Consider the following 15422-nt stretch of genomic DNA (forward strand, 5'->3'; position numbering starts at 1 on the left):
ACAAGTTTTCCTTCTTAACAGTTTCAAAATGTATCTCCCTTCTGATGGCTGTTCTCTCATTTGTCTTCTTTATTATTATCAACGAGCAACTATACTGATACCACCTACATGTGCAATATCATTCACAGGAGAGGAAATAGGAGAACAAAGAGAAGAGCATAGCTTTTAAAGCAATTGCTAGAGGAAATCCCATGGGACAGGGTACCAAACTTATAGATGTTATAGCTATTTAGCTGCTAATTGGCAGACTCCTGTGCTTGTCACACAGCTTGCTTGCCTTACTGTATATTACAGTCCAGTGCTTGTTAGTGGATACTTTTGCTTCTGGCATTTTCTCTATTCCTTATCATCTTGCTTTCCTGTGCCTGGGACATTTTGATAACAGCTATGGCTATCCGTTTGGGCTGGCAGACTGCCATGGCATTGCTGCCATACTGGACAGGCTGGAACTCCAGAGTGAACTCAAGTCAGAGGGACTGCAACCTGTGGATAAGTCCATGTGGGAGCATGTACACCCTGAAGCATCTGTGGCCAGAGAAGTCCACTCGAGCACCTCAAAGCCACAGAAGTCCATGCCACAGCAAGTACACCTTGCAGTGTTCATGTCTGTGGATAAGGCCATGCCAGAATACCTCAAAGCATCTGTGGCCATGGATAAGACTACAACACAGTAAGTGTCTGAAGGGACCTCTGAAGGGACCATGGCCAAAGGAAAAGACTGCGCCAGAGCAGGTACACCTCAAAGTGACTGTGGCTGTGGACAAGTCCATGCCACAGCAGGCATACCTCTGAAGAGGCTGTGGCCCAATAATGACACACCAGAACAGATAGACCTCGAAGCATCTGTGGCCATAAGTCCATCACACAGTAGGTAGACCTCAGAAGGGACTGTGGCTCGTGGATGAGGCCATGCCGGAGCAGGTACACCTCTAAGGGACTGTGGCCAATGGACAAGCCTAGGCTGGAGCAGAGGGAAGGGGAGGAGTTCATTGCAGTGTTAAACGCTGTGGCCTGGCCCAAAAGGACAAGGGGTGGAGATTGTAACAGATATGCCTTTAAACTGTTCTAACCCATGATTTGAGTTGCATGTTATAGGAAGTCCTTTAGCAGGAACCACTTGAACAAATAGAGGATGTACCTTACAAGACAGTGCAAGTGCAGCAGTGACCCAACCTGAGCTGGCTTTGGCATTCAGTAATAGCATAATACACCACCTTCTGTCCCGAGCAACCATTGTAACATTTAGAAGCTAAGTTATGGAGTAAAAGAACACAGTGGACGTTTTATGGACATATCCACCTAAGGGGTGGTCCTTAGACTAAGGGAACGATACCCGTGTATTAATTGATGGGTGGAAAGCTTTAAACTAGATCCGAAGGGGGAGGGGGTTGTAGCTGGGCTTGCATCAGTGGGGCAACGCCCTAGCAGTGATGAAAACCGGGAGACCTCCCACCCCCCTAGGGTGAAATCGGCGTGCTCAGCTCGCTCCCTGAAGTGCCTGTACACCAATGCACGTAGCATGGGGAATAAGCAGGAAGAGTTAGAAATCCGTGTTCGGTCAGGAGACTATGATCTAATGGCAATTACAGAGACATGGTGGGACAGCTCAAGACTGGAATGTGGTCATGGATGGGTATGTCCTACTCAGGAAAGACAGGCCAGCAAGGTGAGGTGGCGGAGTTGCTCTTTATGTGAAAGAGCAACTACATTGTATTGAGTACTGTCCAGGGGCGGATGAGGAGCGAGTTAAGAGTCTGTGGGTGAGAATTAAGGGGCAGGCTGGCATGGGGGATACTGTTGTGGGTGTTTATTACAGGCCACCAGATCAGGATGATGAAGTTTATGAGGCTTTCTACAGGCAGCTGATAGCAGCCTCGAGAACACAGGCCCTGGTTATTGTGGAGGATTTTAACTACCCTGACATTTGCTGGAAGGCCTACTCAGCCAGCCATCTGCAGTCCAGGAGGTTCCTCCAGTGCGCTGATGATAACTTCCTGATGCAAATGGTGGATGTGCCAACTAGGAGAGGAGCACTGCTGGATCTTCTTAGTGATATGGTTTAGTCTTAGTGATATGGTTTAATGGAGGACTTGTTAGTGTTAGGTCAGAGGTTGGACTAGGTGATCTTGGAGGTCTCTTCCAACCTAGACGATTCTGTGATTCTGTGATTCTGTGATCTTGCCCTCACTAACAAGGAGGGGCTGGTTGAAGCGGTGAAGGTTGAGGGCAGCCTTGGTTGCAGCAACCATGAGAGTTGACTCATGAGGCAAACTCAAGTGGAAGAGGAGAGTCTACAGATCATGGAAGGAGGGGCTGGCCATATGGGAGGAATATAAGGCTGTTGTCAGAGGATGTAGGGAGGCAACTAGGAAAGCTAAGGCCTCCCTAGAATTAAACCTTGCAAGAGGGGTCAGAGACAACAGAAAGGGCTTCTTCAAATACACTGCAGATAAAGCTAACACTAGAGGCAATGTAGGCCCACTAATGAATGAGGTGGGTGCCCTGGTGTCAGAAGATAAAGAGAAGGCGGAGTTACTGAATGCCGCCTTTGTCTCTGTCTGTAATACCAGAGGCTCTCCTGAGGAGCCCCGTACCCCTGAGGCCCCAGAGGAAGTCGGGATAAAGGAGGAGTTTGCCTTGGTTGATGAGGACTGGGTTAAGGACCAATTAAGCAAGCTGGACATCCACAAGTCCATGGGTCCTGATGGGATGCATCCGCGGGTGCTGAGGGAGCTGGCGGAAGTAATTGCTAGACCACTCTCCATTATCTTCATAATCTTTGGTAAGTCATGGGCATCGGGAGAGGTGCCTGAGGACTAGAGGAAAGCAAATGTCACTCCGGTCTTCAAAAAGGGCAAGAAGGAGGACCCGGGTAACTATAGACTGGTCAGCCTCACCTCCATCCCTCGTAAGGTGATGGAACAACTTATCCTTGACATTGTCTCTAGGCATATCAAGGATAAAAGGATCATTAGGGGCAGTCAACATGGCTTCACCAAGGGGAAGTCGTGCTTGACCAACCTGATAGCCTTTTATGAGGATATAAACGGGTAGATAGATGATGGAAAGGCAGTGGACATGGTGTATCTTGATTTCAGTAAAGCCTTTGACACCGTCTCCCACAGCATCCTCGCAGCTAAACTGAGGAAGTGTGGTCTGGACGATCGGGTAGTGAGGTGGACTGTGAACTGGCTGAAGGAAAGAAGCCAGAGGGTTGTGGTTAATGGGACAGAGTTGAGTTGGAGGTCTGTATCCAGTGGAGCCCCTCAAGGGTTGGTACTGGGATCAGTGTTGTTTAATATATTCATCGATGACTTGGATGAGGGAATAGAGTGCACTGTCAGCAAGTTTGCTGATGACACTAAACTGGGAGGAGTGGCTGATACGCCAGAAGGCTGTGCTGCCATCCAACGAGACCTAGACAGGCTGGAGAATTGGGCAGGGAGAAATTTAATGAAATATAACAAGGGCAAGTGTAGAGTCCTGCATCTGGGCAAGAACAACCCCAGACACCAGTATAAGTTGGGGACTGCCCTGCTGGAAAGCAGTGAAGGGGAGAGGGACCTGGGGGTCCTGGTGGACAGCAGGATGACCATGAGCCAGCACTGTGCCCTTGTGGTCAAGAAGGCCAATGGCATCCTGGGCTGTATTAGAAGGGGTGTGGTTAGTAGGTCGAGAGAGGTTCTCATCCCCCTCTACTCTGCCCTGATGAGACCGCATCTAGAATATTGCGTCCAGTTCTGGGCCCCTCAGTTCAAGAAGGACAGGGAACTGCTTGAGAGAGTCCAGTGCAGAGCCACAAGGATGATTAAAGGAGTGGAGCATCTCCCTTACGAGGAAAGGCTGAGGGAGCTGGGTCTCTTTAGCTTGGAGAAGAGGAGTCTGAGGGGTGACCTTATTAACATTTATAAATATGTAAAGGGTGAGTGTCAGGAGGATGGAGCCAGGCTCTTCTCGGTGACATCCAAGGATAAGAAAAGGGGCAATGGGTTTAAGCTGGAACATAGGAGGTTCCGCTTAAATATGAGAAGAAACTTTTTCACAGTGAGAGTGACAGAACACTGGAACAAGCTGCCCAGGGGGGTTGTGGAGCCTCCTTCTCTGGAGACTGTCAAAACCCACCTGGACACATTCCTGTGTGACCTGATTTAGGTGTTCCTGCTCTGGCAGGGGGATTGGACTAGATGATCTTTCAAGGTCCCTTCCAATCCCTAACATTCTGTGATTAATGAGGGACCTGAGCATGATGTAAATGGTATGGAATAAGAGGTAGATATTGTCATAGTTTTGGCTAGGACAGATTTTTTTTTTCATAGAGGCTCACACAATACTGTTTGGAATTTTTGATGAAAAAAATGGTGATAACTGAGAAAATTCTCAAATAATTTTCTTCAGACAGGATCTTCTGTGAAGCTATTTTATTCGCGATTGCAATGGCAGGTGTCCTGTCAATCAGGAGCGCATTTTAGTAAACAAATCATAACCTTTTAATCCCTATTACCTGACGCCTGATCACCTCCTGTTTCCTCATTGGCTGAGTACTACAGGTTCACAAGCTACTCGACACTCCTCTATACCATATATGTACAATTTTTCTTTTTTTCAACCCTTTAATTTCTCCTTTCTTATGTTTTGAGAACTTGTGATCTTTGTTTTACTGTTCTCACACTGCTCATCCTGTTTTTCTCAAGCTTCTACCTTATTTTGGAACAGTGAGGCCTTCTACTGTCCATTTATCTACTTAGCATTTCTCCTTATTATGACTACACAACTACCTTGGAATACAGAAAAGTAATTTTCTACTGCAAAAACACAACTTTGTTTCTCACAATAACACACTGATATTTTTAGTTGTTAGAGCAGTGTTCACATAGAGCCAAGGACTTTTTCTGCTTCTTATGCTGCCATGCCAGGAAGGAGGCTAGGGATGCACCAGAAGCTGGGAGGGGACACAGCCAGGATAGGTGACCCAGGCTGATCAAAGGGATATTCCATACCATATGATGTCACGCTGAGCAATAAAAGCTGGGGTAAAAAAGGGGGGGGCGGGGGGGGGGAAATCTTCAGAGTGATGGTGGTTGTCTTCCCAAGAAACCATTACGCATGATGAGCCCTGCTTTCCTAGAAGTGACTGAACATCTGCCTGCCACTGGGAAGTAGCAAAGCAAAACAAGCAGTTCATTTGCTTGTGCACATGGCTTTTGCTTTATATAGTAAACTGCCTTTATCTCAACCCATGACTTCTCACACTTTTACCTCTGGTTCTCTTCCCCATCCCACCTGGGGAGAGCAAGTGAGCAGCTGTGTGGCACTTATTTACCTGTTGAAGCTAAACCACAACACAGATCCTTGAAGAGGCTAAAGTCTGCTCTCCCAAAATCCAGGGTTGGAAGCTTGCTTTTCACCCTCCTTTTTGACCCAAGAATCTTGAATTCCACCATCTCATGGTCACTGCAGCCAAGGCTGCCTTTGAGAGCTTCACATTCCCCACCTATCTTTTTGCTATATATGATGTCCAGCAGAGGACCTATCAGTTGGAGAAGGATATCATCATCAACACTCCAGGAACCTCCTGGATTGTTTATGCTCTGCTCTATTGTCCTTCCAACAGATATCGGGGTGGTTCAAGTCCCCCATGAGGGGCAGGGCCTCTGAACATAAGGCTGTTCCTATTTATCTGTATAGGATCTCATCTGCTTATTCTTCCTGGTCAGGTGGTCTGTAGCAGACCCCCACTATAATGTCACCCATCCCTGCCCTCCCTTTAATCCTGACCCATAAATTCTCAGTCAGCTCCTCATCCATCCCCAGGCAGAGCTCCATGCACTCAAGCATGCCTTTACTAATCAGGGGGCAGCTACAAAGGCCCCAGACACCCTAAGTCAAGGGCAGCTAATTACACTCTTGAGAAGCTGCTAGAGCTTCCTCAGGCCCGCACCATTGTGTCTCCACTTACTTTATCCTTGCCTAAAAGCAGCAGTCACCCTCAAGTTTCTCTGAGGATTGCCAGGCATCCCCCCCAATGCTCTTGAACCTTGACCCCAGAAGCTCCTGAAGTTTCCAAAGCAAAACCAGAGACTGCTGTGCCAACAGATGCGTCTCTTGGCTGCACTCTGAAGATGAGATAGAAGAGATTAGAAAAAGAGGTCAGAAGAAAAAGGTCAGAGAGTAGAAGAAAAGACCAGAGAAGAAAAGATAAGAAAATACCAGACAACACAGGAGAAAAAGAAAGCCAGAAAAGAGCAGAAAGGAGAAAAACCAGTGAAGAACAGAGATGAGGTCAGGCAGGAGAAGAGACCAAAGTCCAAGAAGATAATAGATGAGAAGGTCAGAGAAGATCCAAGAAAAAGGTCCAAAAGGGTCTGAGGGAGGCAATACAAGCTCAAAGAGTAGGTAGGAAAAGAGAAGCTTACAGAAGAGATGAAGAGATTTAAAAAACAAGAGGGAAGGGAAGATGGGACAAGGAGTAGGTCAGAGAGGAAGAAAAAGAGGTCAGAAAACAATGTCAGACAATATTGGTAGAAAAAGGTCAGAAGATAAAAGAAGGCCTGTGAAAGACAGAGGAGAAAAGGATAGAAAGATATCAGAGAAAGCAAAAGAAAAGGTCAGAAAATCCAAGTAAATCAGAGAAGGTCAGAAAGAATAAAGACAGGTAAGAAAAGATCAGAAAAATTGAAAAAGGACAAAGAAGCCCATGCAGGCTCAGAGCACACTACAACACTGAATAAAGCATGTAGAAGTTCTGAAGATCCCAAACACACCAATATCCTCTCAAGTCACTGCTCTCCAGTGACCATAATAATGAACTGTAGAGACAGAGGATATGAACAGAAGGAGCCAAGATGAATTTTATTACCTGCTGATTTCTCTGTCAAGGAAAAAAAGACCCCAACAAAAAAACTACCCACATATTTGTACTACCAGCCCTGTCAAATCAAGTTGCTTAGACCCAAATAACTTTGCCTTGTGGAATGAAACAATCTATTTGCCTCCTTTGGTTAGGTATTTAAATTTGTAAATAATGGTCCAGCAATTCGTGCCACTAAGGGATTTGAAGGGTTAACATTGAGGCCTGGGTTTAGGTGATAAGAGAACAAAGGGATTTCTTCAGAGAAAAACTGCTGACTCTGCACGGACGTGCAGTAACTTCTGACATCCGGCCAAGAGACCACTAGATAAGGAGGAAGAATATGAGCCTCCCCGTCCGAGCGGCCCCTGAGAGACTACCAGAGACTGATAAGCAGGCGCCCCTGGGAGGACTTCGGATTCGGGAAATCAATTATAATAACCCTGCCTCTTTTAGAAGTAGTAATGAATATGTATTAGCCTAGGAGCATAAAAATCAGCTGTCTTATGTAACGGGTGTGCGTCCTGGTGGAGCAGAGACTCCTGGCGCACCCAGCGCTGTTTGCTTGCCTCTATTCGTTTAATAAATTGTAAACTTTGATTGTAATCCTATTTGGGACTCAGTCATTTATAACAATTGGGGGCTCATCCGGGATGGTCTTGGTTCCTGAATTCTGACTTGATCTAGGAGGGGCGCCCCCACCATTTGGTGGCTCCTGTTCGAGTCGGGTCGGGACTAACACCATCTTGAACCTGAATAAGGGCAAGCAAAGATTTAGATTTTTTTATGAGCTCCCTTTGCCGGCTGCAGCACTATATTTTGCCCATAATTCTGCGCGTGAAGATCCGAACGAAGACGACGGAGTCGTAAGTATTTAAGGCGTATACCGTTCGGTTGGGTGGGATTCGGTTGCTTGTGTGTGTGTGAGAGTGTGACTGAGACGGAACGTAGTTCCGAAGCGATTGTGGAGGTTTTCTAACTGCGGTTCCAATCTCCCGCGAGGGACTTGGCCGGTGAAGGACCGAAGCGATTCCTATAGGATTCGTGGGTGGGTGATAGGTCCTAAACCCCCTGCAAGACACTCTCACTAAGGCAACCAAGGGCTGTAGGAATTGCCACAGTAAAATTCCTAGATGGGTCAGACAAAATTGAAGACCCGGGACCAGAGAAAAGGGAGCAAATTACCAGACATACCACCAGAAAGTCCATTAGGGATAATGATTAGAAATTGGAACGATAGGGGCCCCAGAAAAGGAAAAAAGTAAATTAAAAATGGTCCAGTATTGTATGATAGAATGGCCGAAGGAGCCTTTAAGACCACGTCTTTTGGCCCGTTTTCGGATCCTTTGAAGACTGGGTTTGCCAGGCCTTAAATATACATGTTAATTCAAAGGAACCTTTTTAGCCAGGAGGAAAGCGATTATGCAGGATTATGGATCAGGACTTCACGTCCTTTTCCAGCCTCAATATTTACACTAAAAGCAGACGAGAAGTTTGAAGAAGAAAAAGAAAAAACAACAAAAAAAAAAAAAAAGAAAAAAGAAAAAAAAAAAGGAAAAAGAAAAAGAAAAAGATGATGAATGGGAGTCATTGGATAACCTACCACCTCTATATCCTAACAATCCACCCCCGGTGGTGCATCTTGTAATCCTATTTTGTTCTTAAATGTTTTGACTGTGTCAAGGAGGAAGGTGGGAGCATTATCTAAGTAACAGTTTAGAAGTTTCGGTATATTTGCAGTGGTGTTTGGTCAGTTTCCCAAGTATCGGGGGAGGGGGGCTGACTGATTATCAAAGTGGTAGAATGGAGAGTCACTTCTTTGGTGGTTCGGGCCTGAGCCCTGGGAATTTGGTAAGAAGGGGGAGAGCGAATTTATTTAGGCCTCAACACCTTTTTAAACCCCCATCTTGACGGATACACAGGAGTGATTCCTTGTTTTGTGTAGGCTTACTAACAAAGTGCATGAGAAAAATTAGCATTCGGCTTGAAATTCGGTCTTGTTGAAATGTAAATTTTGTGAAAAAGGTGGTATTGATTGTCTAGAAGACAGAAGGCTGAGTGCTTCTGGTGTTTTTCCGAAGTCCCGTGGATTTATGATTGGAACGGGGCTCATTAATAATCTGAAATAGTAAAGTTTGTATGTGGAAAGAAGAGTTTAACCCAGAGAACTGGGACATTTGGGAAGAAGATTAGGAAAAGATAGTAAAAACCTGCAATTAAAAGGTTTGCGTGGAAATTGAAACAAGGGACAGTAACTAATATAAATAAATAAAAGGGAATGGGAAATCAAGGAAATGGGTAAAATCCAAAACAAAGACGTCCTAAAAAAAAAAAAAAAAGCCTCCTTGGGTGCATATTGGCACATTGGAAGGATATTGTTAGAAATGGGGGCACAGAAAGCAAGAGGACTTTCACTAAGTATTGCAGTCAATGGTGGCCACTATATAAACTAAATGGCCACTTTATGGATCAATCGACTATAACAGTGTCTTGCAATTAATGTTGTTTTTGAGGAGAGCAGGGAAAGAGGATGTAGGAATGCTAATAGTTCCGCCTCAACCCGAGGCTGAGATCTCTAAATCGCGGGTGTGAGCCCTCTGGGGCAGAGGGACCGTGATGGGTCCGAGGGAGTTGTCGTGGAAACAGAAGAGCAGCTAACTCTTAAAACAACCTGAGTTCATGTGTGAGCTCAGATTGCCAATGGGACCGCTCAGGGAACTGTCAACGATTGCATTCCCCTGACCGATCCCCCCGCTGAGACCCTAATCACCCCGGAAATTATGTAAATACCAAAATCTGGTTAAATCGGGAACTGAGAATCTGTTCCAACAAGGTCCAAAAGAAACCCCTATGGAATTTTTGAATTTTTGGACCAACTTTGAAATGCAATGAGAAAAAAAAAAAAAAAAGGACCTGGCTTCAAAAAAAAAAAAACAACAAAAGAAAAACAAACAGAGGCAATTGGCTAGCCTCTTTCCAGGGCAATCGGCCCCTGATATCAGAAAGAAATTGTCTTACGCTGCAGGACAAACTTACAACAGTCAGGAATGACGGGGACCTGGGGCATCTACCCTAGCAGGTCCACTAGTTGAAATAAAGCTAGGAAACGAAGACAGAGGCTTGAATTTTTTGTTGGTTATGGGAGCTTCTTTCTCTGTGTTAATTAGTCAGTAAATGTAATAGGAGCAACATATTCAGTGTTAAATAGTTTAAAAGGACGATTAGGAACTAAGACAACTGCAATAATTGGAGCCACAGGGAAGGAGGAGGAACGGCCATTCTTACAACCCCTTGATTTGCGTTTTGGGGGTAAGGAACTAACCCATGAATTTTTGTATGTACCAGAATGCCCGATTCCACTCTTGGGACGGGATCTATTAGCCAAATTAGATGCAACAATAACCTTTGAGGATGGAGAATTAATAATGAAGGTACCTGAGTCCAAAGTAGGACAAATCCTAATGATCAAAGATAAACCCTTTGTTAATATTCCAAGAGAAGTAGAAAATGCAGTTATACCAGCAGTATGGGAAACAGATGTACCAGGGAAGTCGAAACTGGCACAACCGGTAAAGGTGGAATTAAAGGAAGGAGCCAAACCTGTTCGAATCAAACAATATCCACTCAAGATAGAAGCTAGGCAGGGGATAGTGAAAATTATTGACAAATTTCTCAAATATCAGATTCTGGAAGAATGTAAATCGGAATACAATACTCCAATTTTTCCAGTAAAGAAGCCGAATGGCGAGTATAGATTGGTACAAGATCTTAGAGCAATAAATGAAATAACAAAGGACATTCACCTGGTAGTAGCTAATCCTTACACATTGTTAACATCTGTGAGAGAGAAATATAAATGGTTTACTGTAATGGATTTAAAGGATGCCTTCTTTTGCATACCTCTTGATAAAGATAGTAGAAAATTATTTGCCTTCAAATGGGAAAACATATTGAAGTTTTTGGACCACATATGGTAACAACCGTTTTAGAACAAAAGGGGGGGGGGCACTGGTTATCACCCAGCCAGATGATGAAATATCAGGCAATACTAACTGAACAAGATGACATAACCTTGAAAACAACTAACCTGTTAAAATCCAGCAGTATTTCTAGGAACTGTTCCAGAAGAAGGACCGTTGGAACACAATTGTGTGGAAATAATCGAACATACACCAGCCGCAAAGATTCGAAGGATGTACCCCTTGAAAGGTATTCAGTGGGAATACCACACTCCGTGGCACCCACAAAGCTCAGGGAAAGTAGAAAGGATGAATCAAACAATAAAACAACAATTGGCTAAGTTAATGATCGAGACACAGCTGCCCTGGACGAAATGCTTGCCATTGGCACTTTTAAACATAAGAACTAAACTACACAGTGAGACTGGATTATCATCATATGAAATGTTATATGGTATGCCTTATTCTCAAGGGATGCCCCTAGGGAACAATGTAGTTGAGGATCATAGTATCCAGAAATATATAATTACCATTGGAAGGAGATTACAGGAGCTAAGAGAAATTGGGATGATGACTCAAACACCACCTTTAGGATTTGCTATTCATAAAATACAACCAGGAGACAAGGTCTTAATAAAAACCTGGAGAGAAGAATCATTGAACCCCCGATGGGAGGGACCGTACCTTGTTTTACTTACTACTGAAACAGCTGTGAGAACAGCAGAAAGGGATTGGACCCACGCATCCAGAATAAAAGGACCAATAACTACCGAAGCCTGGAGGGTTGAGTCCACTCCTGGGGAACTGAAACTGAGACTAAAGAGGAACTAATATCCTAGCAATGAGGTTCTGCATGAATTAAGGGCACTGGATAAAGAGGACAAGGCTGAAGGGAGGAAAGGGAGAAGGCAAGACCGGGGTAGGACCCTCCACTGCGGTGTGTATGGTCTACCGAGGGAGGCAACCCCTATGGGTATTGACCGCCGAGTGAGAGTGCCTCGACCGGACTTCTCCCGCGCTAAGATCAGGTTGTCCTGAGAAAAATAACATGAGAACCTTTTAAACCCATAATAAAATTGTGATTAGTTTTTCCAGGAGCTGGATCACCCCGAAGGGCTGAATGGTAACACAAGCTCTGAAAGCGGGCCCAACCCCATGATTGAAGGCGTTTCCCACACTCTCAAGATTGGACGGTGAAAAAGGATAAGAAATGCTATACTTCCTGGTATTGTTTTTACAGGGGCAATTGGGCCATGGGCAGGAATGGAGGAATAACTTTTCACTTTGGGGGAGGAAGTGGCCAAGGCCTTTAACCTTAGTAACTGCTGGATTTGTGGAGGACCGGGGGGGAACTGAAAGTTGGCCCTGGGTAGCAGGCCCGGTCGAACCCAAGTGGTGGGTCAGTAATTTGAGCGAAGTTCATAATGGGACGCAATTTTGGAAAGAGGAAGGAGGCCCATGGCAGTTGCACTCGTCAGCTCGGGGTGTATACTGCTTGAACAGAACAGGAACAGTGGCGGTGGGAAAAAGCATTTGCAATTGGACTCTGTCCCCCGGATATGATTGTACCGATCCTGGATGTAGTCCTATAAACTGTACAGCACGTAGTGGGAAATGGAACGCCACACATGTTCAGCAGAGAAACGGGACTTGGTTGGAATGCTCATATAGAGAATTTTTTGGATCCGGATGTAAAACTGTGGCAAGAGCACAAGCAGGGGGACAATTCGATGGTCAAATCTTGAGCTGTCAGCGTGATAACACCACTAAGGAACAGCATGTGGTGCGGGTCTATCGCTGGAGATGGCAGAATGAGAATGGGAGGCGAGTGTTCTTTAAACATTTCTGGTCAGCTTATAATATGACAGGCCACTAAAGAGAACTGAATTGTGACTGTAAGTGGAAACCCGATGCGGGAGCTTGGAAGTGCGCATATACGAGTACAAACGGGGCAGACATTGTAACAGGACCACTTGGTAACAAGGACACTCTGTATTATCACACCCCAAAGGGTAAAGAGGGATGGGATGGTCCTTTTCCAAAAGGGACGTGGGCCCTAAAGGGACATTACTGGGTGTGTGGCAAACATGCTTACAAGAGGCTACCCGGAAACTGGTTGGGAATATGCTATGTGGGGTACATAAGACCCTTGTTCTTTTTATTGTCACAAACACAAGGAAATCATTTAGGAATAAGATTATATGATGACCTGAACAGAATGAAACGATCTATTGATACTTCCTTAGCCGGGGGTAGTGCCCAAAAATGGGGAAAGGATGAATGGCCTCCTGAAAGAATCATACAGCATTATGGGCCAGCTACCTGGAACCCGAATGAGTTGGTATCAGGAGCCCAAGAACCTATTTATAATTTGAACCGAATAATTAGGTTGCAAGCTATCTTCAAAGTTGTAACCAATCAAACAGCGACGGCCTTGGATCTTCTGGCTGATCAATCCACTCAGATGAGGAATGCTATCTTTCAACATAGAATGGTCTTAGACTATTTACTAGCAGAAGAAGGGGGAGTGTGTGGAAAACTGAACGATTCTAATTGTTGTTTACAAATTGATGATAATGGAAAAGTGGTTAAACAGATAACAAAGGAAATTAGGAAGGTAGCCCACGTCCCAGTACAAACTTGGAAGGGTATGGATTGGGATTTCTTTTCGTGGTTGCCCGGTGGACCATGGGTTAAAAGGATGCTGTTTTTATTTTTATGTGGTGTAATGACATTATTGTTTATACCTTGTATGATACCTTGCTTTACGTTGTTGGTACTGCGAATAATAAATAGCACCCAATTTGTGATGACTTCGGGAGAGAAAAGGTGATGTGTCGATAATGATGCTTAAGAAATGGACACCCCGAGAACTGACTGTTGAAACCCAATTGTAACTAACAAAGGTTGAAGAAGAGACACGAATTGATGATATTAAAAAGAAGGGGAGGAATTGTAAGGAATGGTCCAGCAATTCGTGCCACTAAGGGATTTGAAGGGTTAACATTGAGGCCTGGGTTTAGGTGATAAGAGAACAAAGGGATTTCTTCAGAGAAAAACTGCTGACTCTGCACGGACGTGCAGTAACTTCTGACATCCGGCCAAGAGACCACTAGATAAGGAGGAAGAATATGAGCCTCCCCGTCCGAGCGGCCCCTGAGAGACTACCAGAGACTGATAAGCAGGCGCCCCTGGGAGGACTTCGGATTCGGGAAATCAATTATAATAACCCTGCCTCTTTTAGAAGTAGTAATGAATATGTATTAGCCTAGGAGCATAAAAATCAGCTGTCTTATGTAACGGGTGTGCGTCCTGGTGGAGCAGAGACTCCTGGCGCACCCAGCGCTGTTTGCTTGCCTCTATTCGTTTAATAAATTGTAAACTTTGATTGTAATCCTATTTGGGACTCAGTCATTTATAACAAATTCAAACCCATTAACATGCTCTTAAGTCCCTAAATTTCCATTAATATGTCACTTCACTATGGAGTTTAAGACTTAATTAGAATTTTGTGCATTTTGAAAAACCTAACTTAAACTAGCTCCCTCAGGCTCAAGCAAGCATTTTCTTACTGCTTTTGGTGATTGGATTTAACTAGTTTTAAGCAAGATGCAAGAAGAAATTTTAGTGGGAATGGGTTTGGTGAAACAAATACTTTAAGTATCTTCACGGCATGAAAGGAACATGAATGAATGAGTATCTAGTTGCTAATTTGTCACTAACATAATGATGAGTCTTCTGGCTTCACTTCAGATACTTTCCTGTGTCTGGCACAATCCTAAACATTTTAAATTTTTACCCAGTCATTGTCATGGTTTCACCTAGGATAGAGTTAATTTTCCTCCTAGTAGCTGGTAGGTTGCTGTGTTCAGGATTTAGGATGAGAATAATGTTGATGTCACACTCATGTTTTAATTGTTGCAGAGCAGTGCTTACACTAAGCCAAGGATTTTTCAGCTTCTTGCTCTGTCCTGCCAGCGGGAAGGCTGGGCATGCAGCAGGAGCTGGGAGGGGACAGACCAACAGCTGACCCAAAATGGCCAAAGGGGTATTCCATACCTTCTGATGTCATGCTAAACAATATATGGGGGGGCTGGCCGGGGTGGGGGGGCCAGCTGCTCGGGGATAGGCTGGGCATCGGTCAGCGGGTGGTGAGCAATTGCATTGTGCATCACTTGTTTTGTACACATTAGTAGTAGTAGTACTATTATCATTATTATTATTATTTTCCTTTCTTTTCTGTCCTAATAAACTGTCTTTATCTCAGCACACAGGCTTCATTTTCCTGATTCTCTCCCCCATCCCGGAGAGGGAGGGGGGAGGGGGAGCGAACGGCTGTGTGGTGTTTGGCTGCCAGTCGGATTAAACCACAACAGTCCTTTTGTCACCCAACATGGGGCACGAAGGGTTGAGATAACAACAGATCTGACCAGAGCATGCTAAAACAAAATTGTTATAAGCATTACATCAGTTTAGTAGTTGCTAACCACAATGCCGATTTTTATGATCTCAAGTCTGCTTAATAGTTTCTAGTCACAATGTTGATTGCTTTAATCTCAGGTCTGCTGTGCCTGTTTCCCAAACTGAATTATAGAGCACATTACTTACTGTATGTG

At 44.6% G+C, this 15422-nt stretch overlaps 1 protein-coding gene and 1 long non-coding RNA gene across 2 annotated transcripts in view; one reads left to right on the top strand and one right to left on the bottom strand.

Annotated features, from left to right (window-relative positions):
- LOC121062420 (zinc finger SWIM domain-containing protein 6-like) overlaps positions 1–15422 on the bottom strand; it is a 199573-nt gene that overhangs the window by 155468 nt on the left and 28683 nt on the right. The gene's annotated exons all lie outside the window — the stretch shown is intronic.
- LOC121062429 lies at positions 7017–13747 on the top strand. Its single transcript, XR_005815547.1, has 2 exons — positions 7017–7713; positions 10952–13747. It is a non-coding gene; the product is annotated as an uncharacterized LOC121062429 (long non-coding RNA).

The sequence above is a fragment of the Cygnus olor genome, chromosome W, assembly GCF_009769625.2.
Source record: "Cygnus olor isolate bCygOlo1 chromosome W, bCygOlo1.pri.v2, whole genome shotgun sequence".
Taxonomy (NCBI): Eukaryota; Metazoa; Chordata; class Aves; order Anseriformes; family Anatidae; genus Cygnus; species Cygnus olor.